Source organism: Prionailurus viverrinus, unplaced genomic scaffold (assembly GCF_022837055.1).
Source record: "Prionailurus viverrinus isolate Anna unplaced genomic scaffold, UM_Priviv_1.0 scaffold_33, whole genome shotgun sequence".
Classification (NCBI taxonomy): Eukaryota; Metazoa; Chordata; class Mammalia; order Carnivora; family Felidae; genus Prionailurus; species Prionailurus viverrinus.
In genome coordinates, this window is record NW_025927604.1 from 7645022 (window position 1) to 7664911 (window position 19890).

General features: G+C 55.2%; 1 protein-coding gene across 4 annotated transcripts in view; it reads left to right on the plus strand.

The window, feature by feature from the left end:
- The first annotated feature begins 1481 nt into the window (after nt 1-1481).
- Nucleotides 1482-19890, plus strand: part of HPCAL1 (hippocalcin like 1) — a 107406-nt gene continuing 88997 nt past the window's right edge. Inside the window, exon 1 of one of the 4 annotated variants that reach the window (XM_047845190.1) lies at nt 1482-1821. The gene's annotated coding sequence lies outside the window, so the exon portion shown is untranslated. Of the gene's footprint in view, nt 1822-8138; nt 8189-9160; nt 9182-19890 lie in introns of those variants that run through there. The other 3 variants (XM_047845196.1, XM_047845192.1, XM_047845194.1) reach the window with 3 other exon arrangements.

Consider the following 19890-nt stretch of genomic DNA (forward strand, 5'->3'; position numbering starts at 1 on the left):
GACCCCAGCAGAACGTGACTTACCCCGTCGAACCCAGGATCCACCTGGTGGATGGGCCTGGGTTTGACATGTGACCGCAGGCGTCTCAACCTGTAACCCTACCCTCTGCGTGGATATACTGCAGGAAGCCTACTCCATCACCGTGGCTGCTGGTCTGCTGAGAAGAGGGTGCCCCAGGTACCAGAGTGGTTCCCTGTGACATCACCCCGGTCCCCTGCTGCTGACAGCTCAGTAATGATCGCATTTAATCCCCACAGCAGGGCTGCCTAGGAGACTAAATGCCTCTGGGGTGGTTTTGCCATTTGCTTGCCGAGAGAGAGGGGTCTGGGCTTCGACCACCTTGCCTGCCGGCCCGCCCTGTTCCCCCCCACCAAGCCACCCACCAGCATTCCTCTCTGCAGCCTCCTGTGTAATGGGAGTTCACTCACCACTTTTGTGGAGGAGTATTTGCAGGAGGATTTGCGTTTTCCCCTAGAGACGCGAGAGAGACAGACTGTCTCAGCCTAACACTAACGCCCAGCTCCGCATTCATGGCTGTTTCTGTGGTTACCTTTTCTTCGGGGATGTTTGGGGTGGGTGGTGGTGGGTGGGTGTATATATTTGCTTTTCCAGGGCCCAGATCTTCAGGAGCTACTGGGAGGAGAGGCTCTGGGAAGCACAGTCCCTCACTCCCTCTCTCCCAGGCAGGTGCCTTCGGAGGGGGACTGAGGAAGTCTGCAGGACGCATGGGGTTCTCTCCCTGACACCCAGGCCACCGGTCCCTGAAAAAGGAGATTTCCCCCAAGTCCCTTCCTCCGCAGAGACTGAAGGCCCAGAGCGCGTCTGGGAGGGGAGGGCCCGCAAAAGCCTGCTCCTCCTCCCGTCCATTTCCTAGGTGGGGAAACCAAGGCCGGGAGTCTAAGGGACTTGCCCAAACCGCCCGCCCGGAATTGGCAAAGGCAACCAGAACTGGAACTCAGGTGTCCTCGGTTCTTCCCTGAAAGAGGCGCGGGAAGGCTGGTGCTATCTGCCCTGGGGCTGGCGGGGAGGATGCCAGAGGGCCCCGGGAGATGGCCTGGGGCGACTCCAGCCTCTTCCCTTTCTGGGCCACCAGAAAGGGCTGCACTTCCTGCAGAGGACTGGGGAGGCGGGGGAGTGGGCGCGGAACTGGCCCCTCCCGGTGCCGCCTCCCCGCCTCTCCCACACCCGTAGGCCAGAGGCCAAGGGTTAGGGAGGCGGAACTGGTGCTCGGCCCCGGTCCTGCCCCGAAATCCAGCCGACACGGGACCGGGTTAAGGCCTAGGCCGGGCGGAGAGTGCGCTAAAGGGCCGCGAGGGGCCGGCGCGGAAAGCTCTGAGGCCCCGGGCCGAAGGGCCAGCAAGGGGCGTGGCTAGGGACGGGGGCGCGACCCGAGCAGGGTAGGTGGGCGGGGGCAAGACGGGGGCGTGGTCGAGACGGGGGTGGGTCCGCTGGAAACTTGAGCGCCAGCCCCGGCCGCACGCTCCGCCCCCGGCCCCCGCCTCCGGGTCCCGCCTTCGAGTCCCTTCCTTCCCGGCGCTGGCAGGCGGGCCGAGGCGACCGCAGGCGGCGGACGGGCGGACCGGCGGACGGGCGGGCGCCTCCACCTCTTTCCCTCCCTCGCTGCCGGCTTCCTTTTGTTTTTCTGGGAGGCGATGAACGCAGGGCCGGCGCGGAGGCTGCGGGCGCACGGAGGCCCGCGCTCCTAGCCACCCTCCCGGCCTCGGCGCGCTCGTCCCGGGCAGCGGCCCGCGCCTGCCCCAGCGCCCGCGGCGCCGAACTTGGGCTGGGGAAGCCGGCGGACCGCGTCCTGCTGCGGAGCAGGTAGGGTAGCGAGGGGCTGCGGGCTCCGGAGAGTGCCGGCGTGTGCACTGGCGTGAGCTACGATCGGGCTCTCTGCGTGCGTGAGTGTGTGTGTGTGTGTGTGTGTGTGTGTGTGTGTGCGTGCGCGCGCGCTCGCGTGTGTGTGTTGGGGGTGCCTGTGTTTGTCTGCGTGGTGGAGTTGTGGGTGACCGAGGACGGTGGCGTGTCCCTGGAATGGCGTGTCCTCGTGGGGATCCGTGTGTGCAGTGGGTGTGCACATTTTGGGCTGCGTTTGTGGAATTGTGTGTCCGGGCGCAGTTGCTGGTGGGGACGGGTGCGGGGCGGGTGGCTTGGGGGAGCGGCTGCGCGTGGGGCGCGGGTGGCGGGGTGGGCGTGGGCGTCCAGCCTTGCGTGCGGGGCCCTCTGTCCCCCGCCGGCCGGCGCAGTGCGGAGCTCCAGGGCCCTGGGAGACAGCTGGGATCCGAGGGAGGTAGTGCGGGCCTTTGGGGGCAGCCTCGGCTGGCCCCGCGGGGGTGGGGGGCAGGTGCGCGCGGCCCACGTGGGTGGCAGGTGAGCTCTGGCCAGGGTAGGGGGCTGGCGCGGTGGCCATCCGCTCTCTCCTTACGGGCGGAGGGGCGACGGACAGAGAGCCCTGCTCCTGAGTTAGGAGCCCTGGTATCGCCGTGACCCGCACTGCGACCTGGGCCAGACACGCCACCTTCTCTGGTTGAGATTTGGTTCTGTATCAAATGGGGACAGTTCCTCCCTTGGGGTATGTCATGACATTTAAAATGAGAACGCGCTAAAGGTAGGTCTCGGCCGGGTGCTTGGCACATAGTAGGTGCTAAGTTAATTGAATTAGCGTCTCTCTCTTTTTTTTAATCCTTTTTTCCCCTTCATCGTGGGTGGGGCGATTACATCCCCCGCCCCCCGCGCGTGTTTTGTGCCTCTCTCACGGCCCTAACTTAACCGCGAAGCACCGAGATTCGAGAAAGTTTAGGCTGCTGGGTGCGCCGCCTGCTCGCCGCATCTCCCGGGCGGCGCCGCCTCGGGTGTGCAGGAGCGCGCAGCGCCCCGCAGCGAAGTCTCCAGCGCCCGAGCTGGGGGTCCCTCTCCTGGCCGAACGCGGCGGCTGCTGGAGTCGGGAGCCTTTTTGTTCAACAAGTGCCTAGTCCCCGGGGCTGTAGCATCTCACACAGTCTGCCAGCCGGGGCGTGGAAGTGGTGCTCCCCGCAGACGTGAATCTCGGGCTCCCAGGGCATCCCAGCCTGGCCTCGTCAAGCTGAAGGCCATACCCCTTTACTCTCGGCCAACACCCATTCCCCCTAGAGGAGGCTGTTTGCCAGGACGGCGAGTCCCGCCTTGGGCCTCGGCATTGGATTCCAGCCGACCCTACCTCCCCCCCCCCCCCCCCCATGCAACTGCGGTTCTGTTGGATCAGCCTTCCGCAGCAGGCTCCGTGGGACCCTTCCTCCTAGTCCCACACCACAATGTGTCAAATATTTAGTTTGAAACCTACTACTGTGTAACATTGAACGGCAGTGGATGTGCACACCCTCTAACCACCGTGCAATCTCGGGGAGAGCCCTGCCAACCGCAGCACGGCGCTTGCTCAGACCCAGCAGGGCCAGCTGGCCCGCGCTGCCCTGCTGCCTTCTCCCAGAGCTGGTGATTCCTTCCCTCCATCGCCGTGGTTTCTTTCTTCCTCTCACGACCCTCCCCAGTCCGGAAAACAAATAACCTTTCACCAGGGGAGCGGCCAGCCTCATGGTGCGTGAGGCTCTCAAAATGGAGCAGTGGCATGGAATGGGGACGGGGGCATGGGGACCATCACGGGCTGTGCGGAGGTATGCGGATTCCCGGGATCATCGGCTCTCGGTGGGTGTGCTCCGGGAAGCTGGCATCCTTTGCAGGCTTTTATGACACGGGAGCCGAAACCTCTCGTTTGCTCTGTCTTTTGCCAGCACTGACCGCCGAGGCTTCAGCGGTGATCGCAGGCCAGGGGACCTGGCTAAGCTAAGTTTTCATCTGATTTGGTGTCAGGGGCACACATAAAATGCAACCTGCTTTTTCTGTTTTCGTAAAGTGATTTTATATCCTAGAGGGGGAAAAAGGGCCTTTCATCTGAATCTTGCTCTCTTCCCCGTAATCAGATTCAGCAATACTGGAAAACAAGACAAAACAAAACAAACAAATCAGGCCGGCTTTCTCAGATCAGAAGATAGACTGAGAGCTGGCCTGTTTGTTGTTGTGGTGGTTGTTTTGTATTTTCTGCTTTAAGCCACCCTTTATCTCAAGCAAACCAGTGTTTTGGCCCTAGATCTATTTCTGTTTCACTTTTGAGAGCGCCTGTAATTACTGAGCTCTTGAGGTTTTATTGGATAATGTGCCGGAGGGAAGGCTCAGGGGCTCTGCCTCTTGCTTGCGGTGGGATGTGGTTCGATGTGGTGCGTTTTAGCCTTGCTTGCTCCCTTTGGGTTCCGCTTTGATGCTTTTTGTAAGGTGGAAAATAGATGTCAACGTGTGATAATCGTGGGGGACACTTGGCATTGGGAATCAGAAGGCTGGAAGCTCAGACTTGTGCCGGAACAAGTCTAAACCCCAGAAGAACAGAGATTTGCCCAAACTCGGGCCAGTATCCATCCATTTCCAACAAACCCTCTAGAGGGAAACTCTTAAGAGATATAAAGGAGCTGGGACTCATTCTTCCAGAATTTATGCTAACGCTGCTCTCTGGCCACTGACTGGGCCGGGCAGAATTCGGAATGCAAGCTTTTGAACCCCAAGGAGTGGACTCACCTTTGTGCATAGCCCCCATGTGGGCCTCGTCTTTATTGAGCTCTGTCTCTACCTGGAGATGCTGCGGAGTTTGCTCTTAGTAAGGCAGAAGTACTCTCTTCCCCGGCTGGCACCCGCTACCTTCAGGGCTCCGCGTGCACGGTTACAAAGGTTGCCTTTTCCCATAAAATACCCTAGTGTGTATCTGTGCATTAGGCACTCTGTCTCCCCGTCACGCCTACGGTCCTTCCCTCAAACTTATTCTAAGACCTCGTATTGCCTCTCCTAAGCGGTAAAGTGCTCAGGTCACTGAGGAACCGGTGATAATCCTGGATAGGACTAAGGAGCCCCAGAGTGTATTTGGCACCAAAGAGTAAGCTGCTTGGCAGCTGAAATTTTATCTAGATCGGGATCAGGTTTGTGTTAGAATTTCGCATTCCAGGAAGCCCTAAACCAAGCTTGTTTGTTACGGGATAATGCTTCCAATTTGTGAGTCGCCAGCCCAGGCTTGACGTGGGGGGGGGGGGGGGGGGGGGGATTAAGCGTATTTTGCTAGTGTGTCAGCCCCAAATGTCATTGTGCTTGTGGAAGGAGGCTTGTAGCCTTTAATGACGCTCTGTCTACTTTGGGCCTCACCATTCTCCCGCAGTCTTCGTTGGGTTTCTTTGGTGTTTTCATGCCCACATGCGAGGCTGTGCCCTCGATGTATCTCATACAGCTCTCCTGCTCTTTGCTTTGGGTCGAGTTTCCAGCCAGGGGGTGACAGGTAATTGTATACGGAGATAGCAGAGGGGGTTCAGGAGCTGTCTCCGTGACTCTTGCTCTATGGGGGGGAAGATGTTTCTTTCAAAGCACTTTCCACCAGAAAAAAAAAAAAAAAGAGGGTGGAACCTAGTGGCGTGGGTTTTAATGTAACTTCAGGTAATCGATACAGTTTGACAGGTGCAGCATTTCTTAGGTGCCGAGGAGCCAGTCTAGAGAATTTTTTTTTTTCTTTTTATCATCAGAAAAGCACAGTAAATCCTTTAAGAGAACCCTGCCTTGGCCATGTCCTTTCAAGTATAATTGAATTTCAGAGGCAGAGCTTCATATCTCTGCATTTATGAGGCATGACTAACTAAAGACACCTTCGGGGAGATGTTAGGCTTTCTCCCTGTTGCAACCCTCCCCTGCCAACAGCAGGTGGGCAGAGATGTCTTCTTGGGGCTCTTTTCATTTTTCTTTATAAGCCAAGTGCACCCCCCCCCCCCCCCCCCCGCCGCGCACCTGCTAATCCAGCAGCTGTGTTTTCCAGATATCGGTTTCTTTTCAGCTCTCGAGGTACAGCTCAGATTGGCAGGAAACCAGGAGACGGGGTAGGGTGCTGGCATCCGCCGTCCCTGCCTCATTGGGTAAGTTTCTGAAGAGCGACTGATGGGTCTGCGACCCTTGCCCAAGAGACAGTTCAGTGTACTCCATGGATAGAACTACCGTGATTCTGAAGACAGGAGGAAGGCTTTGGGGGGCTGCACGGTTCTCCTCCTGGAAGTCTTCCATGATTGCCTCAGTACCCTGTTGCCGCAGCTGAAATCGTCCCTCTCTCTGTGTCTCTTTCAGCCAGGGAGGTGTCCCTGAGTCAGGCCCCCTTCTAAGCGCTCACCTTTCACCTGGGCTCCCATCAGGTGAGCAAACCTGAGTTCTCCCAGTGCTCGGACCCCACGCCGTGGTGCAGGCTGCACGCAACTACACCATCAAAGCGGAGCCCCGAACTTCCCCTCCACCCCCAAGCCGGTCTTTTTTACCTGTTACGACGAAGGACTCTAGCCAGCTTGTTCACGACAGCTGGAGATCTCCTGAGTGTGTCTGAGCTCTTTCCCTTTCTTTCTCTGTCCGTAAATCGGTCAGCCCTCTGTTGCCCGGGTCCCTCCTCTCGGTCCCCACGGTTCCTCTTCTGCAGAGTAGCGCTTTCTCGTCCCGTATCCTGGAGCCCGGCCTCCAGTTCCTCAGTCATCGCTGCCATCAGGTCGGTGTTGAAAACAGATTTTGTCGTCTAACTCTGTGCTCCGGGCCCCCCCGCCCCCCCCAGTTCATGCTCCTCCTTAGTCAATGTTCTTCTGGACACCTGCCGTGCGCCTTGCTCGAGCAGGACTCTGGAAGCTGGACACAGGCTTCCTTCCGGCCACAGCCCGGCTTGGGCTGGGGGTTGGGGAGACCACCCACGTCTCCTGAGAGCCCATCTGAGGGCTTCTCAGACCTTGACAAGTGCCCCAGGGAAGCACCACTCCCCCCACCCCACCCCAACTAGGGCAAAGGGGGGTCACGGTCCTGGGGTCCGATCTTCTAAGCTGCAGCGGGAGGGGTGCAGGTGTCTGTGGGGGGGAGACGGGACTGTGAGGGGGAGGGTAGCCAGGCCGCTCCAGCGCCCACTTTTCTTTCTTCTCTCCCACCCAGACTTCTTTATCTGCTAAACTCCTACTCATCCTTGAAAGGAAGATTTGCTTAACTAACAGCTTTATTGAGATATAACTTACATACCATGAAGCGTACCCATTTCAAACATGTCCAATTCACTACTTTTCAGTAAATCTACAGAATGGCGCAAGCGTCGCCACAGTCCAGTTTTAGAACCTTTGCATCACCCCAGAAAGCTCCCTTGGGCCCGTTTACTGTCCTTCTCTGTTCCCGCCCCCGCCCCCAGGCAGCCGCCAATGGGCTTTCTGTCTGGAGATTTGCCTGTTCTTCCTGCCTCTGGTTTTATAGGTTTGGCCTAAGGGCCTCTTCCTTGAGGCCTTCCTGGGGTTTTCCAGGGAGAGTTGATTGCTCCCCCAGGCTGATCAAGTGGCCGGGTGCTTGTTTCCCCGGCTGGATGGCCGGCTCTTGGGCACAGTGACTGCGACCTTCTGGCCCCCAGCCCTCCCCTAGCGCGGCGCTGGGCGCCCGGGGTGCACCCAGGGCATGTTGTGTGTGCTTGGTGCAGTCGCCTCCCCCGTGTTTCTTTTGTCAGCTCCTGAGTTCGAATTCAATAGAGGGTTAGAATTCTAAATACAGGGCAGGCAATTATGATGTGGGGCAAGAACGTGTGAGGCAGGCGGGGTCAGACCCATTTTTTAAATGAAAACATCCAGGATGCCCAGAGCAAAACAACTCACCCAAAGCCATCAGCAGGAAGGAGGAGAACCAAGAATTAAGCCAGGTCGCTTTCTCCCCCACCCCTGTTTGGAAATCAGGGCACACCTTCCTGTGGCTTTTCCTGGAGTCCCGTTCAGTTTTTCTTGTCATTGCCTCCAAGTCATGGAAACAGACTCCTTGTAGGGTATGAATTTGCCCTACGCGGCCCATCTTCATTTGCCCCATTACTTGGCTCACGGCTGGCCAGGTAGGAGTGACTCAAAGCGCGCGCGTGTGTGTGTGTGTGTGTGTGTGTGTGTGTGTGTGTGTGCATGCAGAGAGGTCTCCTGGGAGATGGATAGAGAGAGGCCCCGGGGGTGTGGGAGGCGCACTTTCCTGGCTTGTGCGTTTCAGAAGAACTTCTCTCCTTGTGTCATTTTTGCCCTTTCAAGAAAAGCGGAGGAGGAGACCCCAGTTTACAGATCAAACCGAGTCACGGAAGCTGTATACGCAGTGGATGCAGGTGGATCGGGGTCTGGGGTGTGGACCGCCAGGTCACAAATGCTCACTCTCTCTCCCACCGATGCACAGAACTTGCATGATAGACAGCAAGAGTGTCTCGTCTCTTTCTGGAGACTGGAGATGTTGGGGTCTGGCAGACCTGGGTTTGAGTCAGGCTCTGCTCTGTCCTTCATCAGCTGGGTGGCGCTTTGGAGCTCCGGTTTGCTCACGCGCACTAAGAGGTTCCGTGGAACCGTATCACATGGAACGTGGATGTATTGGACCCAGTTGAGTCTTTGGCCGGTCACATGTCTGCGGCAAGTGCGGGTGGCTGTTGCTATTTCCACATTCCTGGGTGGCTGGCGGTGCCTCCTCTGCTACTCAGTATTTCTTTTCCAATTCAGGTTTATTAGGCGTCTTTGACCCAGACCGTAGCAGCAAAGCATTTGAGGTGGGAGCCTGTGAATGTGTGCGAAGTCTCCTGGAGGGGAGCTGGTGCGGCTCACGATTTGAAGTTTGGGGAGCTGCCCTTTCGGATGGCCCGGCTTCTCAGAAGCATCTCTGAGGGTCGCTGACCCACTCGTGGGGACCCCGAGCGAGGGGGGAGCTGCACAAAGAGATCTGCAGGGTATTCCTGCAGATGAGGCCCCGATCTCTTGATCCCCCGCCTCCTTGAGCGTTGGAAGCGTTTATTGAGTTTGGATGCTTGCGTGCTGGTGGGCCAATGGGCTGCCTGGGGGCTCTCGGGGACGCTGGCGGAGTTATGATTCTGTGCGGCGGCGTGTGTGTGGATCACAGCCCTTGTTTTCTTCCCCTCCAGCAGCAAAATGCTCAAGTCTCTGCTTCCTTCCTGTGCATTTGACAGGCATCTCCAGACAACAGAATTGACGACAGCTCCCCACCCTGCCCCGTCACTCCCATACTCGCTTTGCTGTGCCGTCATCCGTTTTTGGAGGGAAGTGAGCACCGCTCAAAATCAGTCACCCGGGGTTAAAAACAGATCACTTCCAACACGGTACCGTTTTCTGTATTTACATGTGGTTCACATGCGGGGCTGGAGAGTCGCTCCTGCCCGTGTGAGCGTGGGATGTCTAGAAAAGGCTGCCCCAGCCGTGGGCCCGAGGCAGGGCCGTGGGTGGGCAGGACCGACGGCTCGCTCACGCTCTCTCTCAGCCCTCTCCAAGGCGTGGGGTGGCGGTGGCAGCAATAAGGCTTTATTAAAAATCCTCAGTCATGCAGTGCCAGCCGCGTGCCTGGTGACGCAGCCTGGATGGTCTGGTTCAGCTTCCGAGGGTGGGAGACAACATGGGGTGGCTGCTCTGGCTTCTTTGGGCGTCTTTCTTCTCAGTAAGTAAAGGGAGAAAGATGCTCAGGCTTGGCTGGCTCTCGGGCTGGGGTTTTGGCACCTGTGATCCATTCTTATTCTCCGGGGAGCGTCTACCCCTCTTCTCTCTCTCTCTCTGAAGATGGGATCATGACCTGCCCGCTTTATGAGCGTACGTTCTTGGCGATACGCTGTTAGCTGGCCTGAAAACAGCATGGCCCGGCCGATTGTTTTGAGAGCGAGGCGGAAGGTGGCTTATGCATTTAGGAACTATTTTCACCATTGGTCGAGCCAGTGGCGGGGGGCGGGGAAGATGTCGCCCAGGTAAGGGATTCCAGGCTCTCTCGGCCAGGGGCCCCCAAGCACTGGGAAGGTCTCAGGGTGGCCCGGTGCTCCTTCCCCTAGCGCTTTGTCCCGGGGCCACTTGCTGGCTTCCCACGCCGTCCGCGTGATTATCCTCCGCATCGCCGCCATCACCGTCATCACCATCCAGTCTCCACGCTGCTTCCCAGCCTTTGAGTGATTGCTTGCCACGTAGCCCATTTGCGTTGAGTTAGCTGTTCTCTGCTGGCAGGTTGGGGAGGGGTGCCCACTGTTAGGAGGGTAGTGGGGGGAGTTAGCACAAGATGATGATAGGCCTGGAGAACCCAAATGGGTGGGCGATGGGATGTCACTCTAAAAGAGGCCTCGTGGGGCGCCTGGGTGGCGCAGTCGGTTAAGCGTCCGACTTCAGCCAGGTCACGATCTCGCGGTCCGGGAGTCCGAGCCCCGCGTCGGGCTCTGGGCTGATGGCTCGGAGCCCGGAGCCCGTTTCTGATTCTGTGTCTCCCTCTCTCTCTGCCCCTCCCCCGTTCATGCTCTGTCTCTCTCTGTCCCAAAAATAAATAAACGTTGAAAAAAAAATAAAAAATAAAAAATAAAAAAAATAAAAATAAAAGAGGCCTCGTGAGACTCCCTGGTCTGGAATGTTCTTGGAAAATCCCACCTGGGATGGTTAATTTTATGTGTCAGTTTGACTTGGCTAAGGGATGCCCAGATAAAAACATGACCTCTGGGTGTGTCTATGAGGGTGGTTCTTGGCGAGATTAGCGTTTGAGTCAGTCGACTGAGTAAAAAAAGACCGCCTCACCCATGTGTGCAGGCATCATTCAACCATCGAGGGCCCGAATGGGACAGAAAGGCGGAGGGAGGTGGGATTTACTTTGTTTGAGCTGGGAAGTCCTTGTCCTTGTCCTTGGACATCAGCGCTTCTGGTTCTCGGGCCTTCGGCCTCGGAATGAATAACACCGGCTTTCCCGGGTCTCTAGCTCGCAGATGGCCGACCGCGGGATTTCTCGGCCTCCAAAGTCGCGTGAGCCAATTCCAGTAAGTCTCCTCATATATATATATATATATATATATACCTCTTACTGGTTCTGTTTTTCTGGAGAACCTTGACTGATACACCAGCCATTCTGCAGGCCCCGGGAGAGAGTCAGTGGTACCTGTTCTGTTGAGCTCCCCTTCGCCCTTACAGGGAAGATAAATTGCCCTTTGCTTACCCTCTTCACCGCTGCAGGTTGGAGCCTGACCTTGCTGGTTGGGCCCTGTGCTTGTCTGCCTCTCCCAGGGCAGCGGACCTCTTTGCGTGCAGGACCTTGTGGATTTCTCTTCCTTGTCCCCCCCCTTCCTGGCACAGAGCCTGGAACACAACGGATGCCCAGATGTGTGGCTGGACCACCACTCTCTTCCCTCCCCTGTTGGATGGGGGGGGGGGAGTTGAAGTATTTAAACCTTAACACCTTTGCCAAAGGGCCTTGCTTTGCAGGCTTGAATGTGTGATCAGCAGGTCAGTGCACTCATGCTGCTTTCTGTGCTCATCACTGATTGGCGAGTGTTTTACCCCTTCATTAAAATTATGAGACAGCGGTGTAGAAGCCATCAAGGCTTTCTGGGCTGGCGGAATGACCCCCATCTGATCATTGATGTCTGGCTTTACCTTGGCGTGAGTGGTTTTTCCTCTCCAGATCTCAGTTTCGTTATTTGTCAAATGGGACTCAGGACCAGGCCACCTTTACAGTCTCTGTCTGCTCTACGATCCGACATAAAGCGCAGAGACAATTTTCCTAGGCCAACCGACTGCAAAAATCAAAAAGAGAACCTCTTAGAATACACAGACATCTTAGCAAGGGCCATCTTAACAGCCTGCGCCAGAATTCAGAAGACGCTGGCGATGTTGAGGAAAAGATCTGTGGAGCACAGATGGGAAGGAAGGGGAAGGGTCAGAGGATACTGAAGTTGGGGAGGTGAACTCTTGTGTGTCCCATCCGTCCATCCGTCCATGCAGCACTTTCTTAGAACTTCCGGTTCCCGGAACGGCGCTCTACGCGAAGGAATGAGCTCGTAGCACAAAGGTAGTGAGTTCAGTGGAGCGCAGAAGGTTGGCCATTGGCGGTGGAGCTGTGGTCTGAGGCTCTCCGTCCCGTGTCTGATTGAGAAGCTGTTTGCTTATCCCTTCAGGAAGGACACGCCCAAGGAAAACCAGTCCAGAGGAGGCGGGTGGCCCTCCTTTTTGTAATAGTTCTTTCTGGGAGGCCCGTACCGTACCGCTGATTATCTAAGAAACTGGTGGCTGAACTTCTCCTTGAGACTAATCGTGAATTAGAGAGAAGTCAGAGTTAAGGGAGTATCATAGAAGACAAGTAATTGGGTTACTTTCGGACAAAAGTACCTGTGTGTGCAAACTCCTGAATTCATTGAGTTCATGAACTATTAAGAATTCTTGGAGATGAGCACATTTGTGGTCATAGGTCGGTAGGTTTTTGCTATGAAAATCAGAAGCAATTTAAACATTTCTCCTACATATAAGACCGGGAGCAAGGTATAGAACTGTCTGGACGGTGTCATTCCAGTTGTGTTGCGGAGGGAAAAAAAGGTCTGAGGAAATAGACGAGAAGGGAATACACCAGGCTCTTAACAGCAGTCGAGTCTGATGGGATCACGAGTGGCTTTTCTTTCTTGCTTTTTCACATTCATCTACACTCTGACTTTTCGCCAGTGGGTGTGTATTACTCTTGGAGTTAAGGGGAAAAAAAGGTTTTGAAAGGAACACCAAGAGCACATTCCTCTGATAACCTTGTTTACCCTATTAATTTGCTTAGCAAACTTTCTTTTTATAGTCAGACTGGCTGGAACCCACAAGTTCCATACTTGGAATGATTTGGATTAATGGAAATTTAGCATAATACATCATTAGAGTTTGCTAATGCCATCTAAATTCAATACCAAGTAACTCTGTTAACTGGAATATGAAGAAAAATGTTCTGAGTCTTCCTAGAAATCCACCAGTTCAACATGGCGGAGGGTGGAGTCTGTGGCCTAGAATATGTTTCTTCTTTTCCACTTGCTCGAATTTGGGCGTTCACTTTGTTTCTTGACTGAGAAGGAGCCTATGTGGCCCCTGCTGGGTTTACGCGGGGTAGTTTGATGAGGTGGTTTGGTGTCCTTGTACCGTTGCGCCTGGTCCCAGCTTCCATTGCTGTTTCTTTGCTTTTCTCGTCACGGGTGTTCAGCACAGTGGAACCTCTTCCGGAGATAATCTCCTTGCTGTTCGTGGGTCAGGCTGCTCAGTCCACTGCTTCAGTCCACGGCTGCTGTGGACTGAATAGCCTTTTCAGTTCCCCACCCCTGCCCTTCCGCCCCATGACAGCCCAAGGGTAAACCTGCTGGTCTTTATCTCCGTCCAGTTGGAGGACTCATGGGGGTGATCCTTCCCCACTCCCTGTGCTGCTCCTGCCTTGGACCTTGGGTTGACTTGGGTTGACTTGGGTTGGTGTTGGGTTGACACTGGGTTGACTGTATTTACTGGCTGGCAAGCAGGACCCTCTCAGCCCTTGTTAGGGCCATGCCGACTTCCGGTGGCATCCTTCCAGAGCTTCTCAGGCTGTCGTTCCCATCATTTTTTAGAGGTTTAATCTGTCTGAGTCCAGGATATTGAGTCAGCAGTGGAAGGTTATGAAGTCGAGGCCAATCGTCAGAGAAATTGGCCAATATCAAGGATTAATTTCAGGGTGAATGAAGGAGAGACGTTGACGGCTCGGCTGTCTCTCCAGGCAAATAATGTTGCTGTCAGCTGTTGCCTTTGCTACAAGCTCGGGGTCCGCTTACAGTTTCTCGGGTTAGAAATTTTAAAAAATCACATCTTTATAGTCTGCTGTCCCTATTTGTGATCTTGAGAAAGAAAATAATTGTCAGCGAAATTCCACACACATCTGGTAAACGATTTCAGGATCTTAACCATAAGGAAACCATATTTAAAAGTTAGGATGGCTACGGTATTCGGAAATTATTATTATTTTTAAATTATTTTTAATTTTTAAAAAAAAAATTTTTTTTCAACGTTTATTTATTTTTGGGACAGAGAGAGACAGAGCATGAACGGGGGAGGGGCAGAGAGAGAGGGAGACACAGAATCGGAAACAGGCTCCAGGCTCTGAGCCATCAGCCCAGAGCCCGACGTGGGGCTCGAACCCACGGAACCGCGAGATCGCGACCCGGCCAAAGTCGGACGCTTAACCGACTGCGCCACCCAGGCGCACCCTTTTTTTTTTTTTTTTTTAATTTTTTTTTTCAATGTTTATTTATTTTTGGGACAGAGAGAGACAGAGCATGAACGGGGAAGGGGCCGGAAATTATTATTTTTGAAAGCTGGGTCCTCAGTTTATTGCAGGATTCCACAAAGAGGCAGGAAGGAAGCCCTCCAGTCACTGGAAGCAGGTAGGTAACCATGGAGACTGGGCGTGTCCCTGGGGTTTCCTGGGTATCCCAGTTGTCCCGGAAAAGGATACATAAGCCTGACTTCTATTTCTGAAATTGTGCGTGTGAGTTACATTTTTCTAAACAAAGGTCATACGCTTTATTGACTCGACACTCGTGACGTTTCGGACATAATTTTGCCCTCCTTTCTGGCTGCCTGATTATTAATGCTGCGTACCCCCTGCCTTTCCTGCCAGAAACACGAAACACTTCAATGCACCCCGGGAGCACCTACCCATAAACAGCCGGAACAAAATCTTCTAATAAAGCTAGGGGTCCTGTCTCTAGCGGGAACGATGGTTGCTCTGTACGATTCGGCAGATTAGTCCGATGCTTATATTTTTGCGTGCCAAGCTGGGCTCTGGGCCCTGGGCCCTGGGGGACGACAGGGAACAGGATGTGGGGGGGGCCCTGCCCTCGCCGAGCGCATGTCATGGTTGTGACCTATAACATGACGGCGTGAAGCCAAGGGGGGGCCCTGGACCCCTCCGCTCCCGGCTCACTCGGGCAGCCCCAGAGCCAGAAAGAGCCTTCTATGGCATGAGCGGCCGGAGGCCCATGGTGGGCACCCCTGCCAGATGCTTCTTTGTGGTCACTTCACGGGTGAAGTGACAGGCACGTCCGCTCTTTGGCCTCCCTTCTGCAACGCACTGCAGCCTCGCCACCGGACGGCCCTTTTGGCACAAGCTTGTTAACTGGCAGGGACCGGTGTGGGCTTGTCACAGCCTGAAGAGGCTGCACGGGCGGGGAGCAGACTGGACGTCGGCGATGTTGAGGAAGCGGCCGACCCCAGCCTCCGTGTACGCGGTGATTTGACCGGCGAGCTTGGTCTTTCGGCCGCAGAGGATGCTGTCATCTGAACAAGAAAACAGCCTCCGGGCCCCCGATGTCCCGGGCTTAGAGGCTTCCTGCCTCGTTGAGCTGCAGAGGGTGACCCCAGACCAGAGATGCCTCTTCTTGACGCTGGACCGACTTCTGTTCGAACAGGTAGTGGACCGGCTGTTCTGTTTAAAAGGAGAAAAGGCACCTGCGTGGCCCCTCTCCCGCTCCCCTTCCTGCGATGTAAACAGCACCCGCCGTGGCCGTCCCCACGCGGGTCCCTGGGGTCTGCTGGGAGCGCTGCCCTGGAGCATTTGTGTCTTCGTCCGAAATGGGAATTATAAAACCCCCCTCCCAGGACTGTTGTGAGAAATAGCCACTGGGCCTCTTGTTTTTGTTTTATTTATTTATTTTTGAGAGAGACAGAGAGAGAGCATAAACAGGGGAGAGGGGCAGAGACAGAGTGGGGGGGGGGGGCGGACAGAGGATCCGAAGCGGGCTCCATGCTGATAGCAGGGGGCCCGATGCGGGGCTCGAACCCACCAACCGCGAGATCATGACCTGAGCCGAAGTTGGACACTTAACCCACCGAGTCACCCAGACGCCCCAGCCGTTGGACCTCTTGTAAACTCCAAAGTGCTGCATTAGTGGAAGGACCACCACCACCACCACCACCATCACGGATGTTTTTATATTCACATCCTGCAGCCCCTGACACGTGAGCGTCTAAACAGCAGGTTTCCTTGCTGGGTCTTTACGGCTCCCCCTGGGGAAACTCTTGGGTGTTGGGCCTTGGGTTATGGGGAAAGAGCACACTCCCCTCCACTCTCATTGTTTGCCCTCGTTTGAGGAGAGGACCTCTCCCCCACCCCCAACCTAGTGAGCACCCACACATCCTTCAGGAAGCAAGCGGGCCTCTTATGCTGGTCGATACCTTTTCCCTGCCTGTGCCCTCGGCACCTGTACCCCGCCCTCATCGTTAGGGTGTCTTTTCGACGAAATGGCGTTAAAAAAAATAGTTAAGTCTTTCTTCCCAGCAGACAGGATCCTCTGGAGGGTGGAGACCGAACACGTTCCCATTCATCTTTCTAGTCCCTGTTGAGCTTTGCATTGGGCCTAGCCCTTGCCCTTGCAAGGATGGGGGTCCGGTGGACTTGGTGGCGAGTGGCCGAGGCAGCTCCAGGTGAGGGTCCCCACGTGAGCCCCCGCACGTGCACCCCTTATCCTTCCAGCCCCAGAAGTACACCACCTTCTCCGGGCTTGTCCCACACGTCACTTAGAATGAAGATGGGGAAGGCACAGCTAACTGGCACTGTCCTAAATGGCACCTTAGCTCAGGTCGTGAGAATTAGCCCCCACTCATTCCTTCATTCGTTCGTTCGTTCACTCAACAGTTAGCCAGCGCCTGCTATATGCCCGGGATTCTAGGCACAGGAGATGGGTCAGTGGGGAAGAAGAATCTCTTGGAGCTCCATTGGAAGTCACCCAGGGTTACTACCCCACACACCTTGAACTCGTGCACAGAGCGTTCTAATCAGATTAATTTTTATTTTTTATTTATTTATTTTTTTATTTAAAAAAAAATTTTTTTTTCAACGTTTATTTATTTTTGGGACAGAGAGAGACAGAGCATGAACGGGGGAGGGGCAGAGAGAGAAGGAGACACAGAATCGGAAACAGGCTCCAGGCTCTGAGCCATCAGCCCAGAGCCCGACGCGGGGCTCGAACTCACGGACCGCGAGATCGTGACCTGGCTGAAGTCGGACGCTTAACCGACTGCGCCACCCAGGCGCCCCCAGATTAATTTTTAAATGTGATGCGAGGAGAGTCCAACGGATGAACTTCAACGTGCAAAAGGTCCTCGTGTCTTCTCAGAGGGAAGAAAAGAAAAAAACAAAGCAAAACAGGAAAACTAAGCAAAACGTACTTCCAGAAAGTCAGTGAAGAATTTTTCCAACCATGCAAATGCCGACTTGCTAGCTTTCTTCGTGCTGTTGTTGTAAGGGTCCCCGTATTAAAAACCCACCCACCCTGTTGTTCTGAAGGCTGAACCCAAGATGTGGAGTTATGTAAAAGCCAATTAAAATAAATTAAATGCAACTACTGTGCCACTGTGCTGTAAATTTTGAGAACTGGATCAATGGAGGTTGTGGAAATGCCAAAGTTGTTAAGACTTTGGTTGCCATGACAACAGTGCTCCTCGCGGTGGGTAGTGTGTTACCTGGGAATTCTTCTCGGCCAGGCTTTCGTGGCGACTGCATTTCTCTCTGGGTAAGGGGTGGGGTCCTCCGGAGCGAGGTCCCAGTCCCGCCAGGCCACCTGTTTCGTGACCTTGGGAAGAAAGCCGCTTCCCGTCTGCCTCGGTTTCCTCCCTTGGGGGACCGCCACTCCACGGCTGTGAGTGTGGCACAGCCACGCAGCACTTCTCGGAAATCACCGCAGTAATTTGGAGATTTCTGACGGGCCCGCTGGCTTTCAGGCTGCCTTTTGGGGAAACCAGGATGACAGGGCCGAGGGAAGGGGAAGGGACTGCCCCAGGTCCCGCTTTACCTGTCTTGCCTGGCCTTAGGTGACGGTGCAGTTCTCTGTCCTCTTGGCTAATGGCCAGCTGGGACCTGCCTGCTTTGTTTCGGGGGAGGGGGTTGGGATTTAAGCCACCGGCTGCCAGGATCACGTCTCCTCGGGGCTCTCAGTTCGCAGACGTGCTCTCCAGCCATCATTTCAGTAAGCTGGCTTAGTCCGGAGCCCCAGCCTCCGGGGCCACAATTATTTTACAGGCGGGGGATTTACAGACGTTGGGATTTGCCAGCGACTTGTCCGAGGTCTCGGGGCCCTAAGGCAGGCAGGCCAGGATCGCCGTGGGCTCCTGAGTGCGGGGCAGAGATGGGGCTGTGCCCCAGGGAGGCCCCGGAGCCCACGCTTCTGCCGAGGCCTTGCTCGGAGCTGGCCCCAGCACCCTCCTCCAGGCTCCAGCTGACCAGGCCTCTCAGTTCCTAGCACTGGGCTCAGCGCCGCCGTGATGTCTCTTTTGGGGTGTCCCTGCCAAGAAGCTTCCTGGGCGATACGTGCTTTTAGGACGTTGAGATCCAGAGGCGTACAGGAGGCCTCTGCTCTCTTAGCTGGGACGAGGGCCCGGGAATACCTGCTATGTGCCACCTGGCTGACGCCCCATCCTGCCCCGCGCTCCTGCTTTGCCGGCTAAATTGGGGCTAATTAGTGCCTCTGCAGGGCTGCGGTGCCTGCCCTCCTTCAATGAGACCGGACTGACCTTTTTCCGCTTGACGGGGCGGTGGGTCACTGGAGGTTGGTTGCTGGGAAATGATACAGCAATTGGGGAGTTTTCAACTCAGTGGGAAATAGGTCGTGGCACCGACATTATTTAACCCTCCGCAGGGCAGCCTGACTGTTTAGCTGAACGTGAGGCCCTGGAGGATGCCAAGGGCCGTGAGATCGAGGGTTGAATGGGTGCCGTGGGCCGCCCCGTGTCCCCCCTCTGCAGTGGCCAGACTCCCTCCTGGTGTGACTGCCCCTTGGGTGCTCGCCGACTGCATCGGGCCGGGAGAGACCCAGAAGGCAGAAGTTTGCTCCAGAGGACAGGTGTGTTTCCAGCCTTGCCCCGGGGGAGTGAAGTTTTTAAAAGTATTTTTTTCGGGGCGCCTGGGTGGCGCAGTCGGTTAAGCGTCCGACTTCAGCCAGGTCACGATCTTGCGGTCCGGGAGTTCGAGCCCCGCGTCAGGCTCTGGGCTGATGGCTCAGAGCCTGGAGCCTCTTTCCGATTCTGTGTCTCCCTCTCTCTCTGCCCCTCCCCCGTTCATGCTCTGTCTCTCTCTGTCCCAAAAATAAATAAACGTTGAAAAAAAAAAATTTTTTTTTAAAAAGTATTTTTTGTAATGTTTATTTATTTATTTATTAAAAAAATTTTTTTTTAAAAAAAGTATTTTTTGTAATGTTTATTTATTTATTTATTTATTAAAAAAAATTTTTTTTTCAACGTTTATTTATTTTTGGGACAGAGACAGAGCATGAACGGGGGAGGGGCAGAGAGAGAGGGAGACACAGAATCGGAAACAGGCTCTGAGCCATCAGCCCAGAGCCTGACGCGGGGCTCGAACTCACAGACCGCGAGATCGTGACCTGGCTGAAGTCGGACGCTTAACCGACTGCGCCACCCAGGCGCCCCATGTTTATTTATTTTTGAAAGAGAGAGAGGGTGGGGGCAGGGAGAGGGAGACACGGAATCCAAAGCAGGCGCCAGGCTCTGAGCTGTTGGCACAGAGCCTGATGTGGGGCTTGAACTCACGAACCGAACCTTGAGATCCTGACCTGAGCTGAAGTCAAGTGCTTAACAAACTGAGCCACCCAGTCGCCCCTAGAAGTATTTTTTTTTTATGTTTATTTCTGAGAGAGAGAGAGACACACACACAGAGAGAGAGAGACAGAGCATGAGTGGGGGAGGGGTGGAGAAAGAGAGGGAGACCCAGAATCCGAAGCAGGCTCCAGGCTCCGAGCTGTCAGCACAGAGCCCGACGCGGGGCTCGAACCCACGAAGCACGAGACGGTGACCTGAGCGGAAGTTGGACGCTTAACCCATGGAGCCACCCAGGGGGGAATACCGTTTAATTAACTCAGCCATATTTTCTGGGAGTTGCTTCTCCAAGTGCAGAGGGGTCTCTCCCAGCCTCCCGGGGCCGCAGGCCGTGGGGCCACGAGCCCGTCACCGGGAAGGTGGGAGGTCCCTTTAGTGCGTGTTGAAGGAGGCTGGCGTGTCATCTTTGTCATCCTTAGGC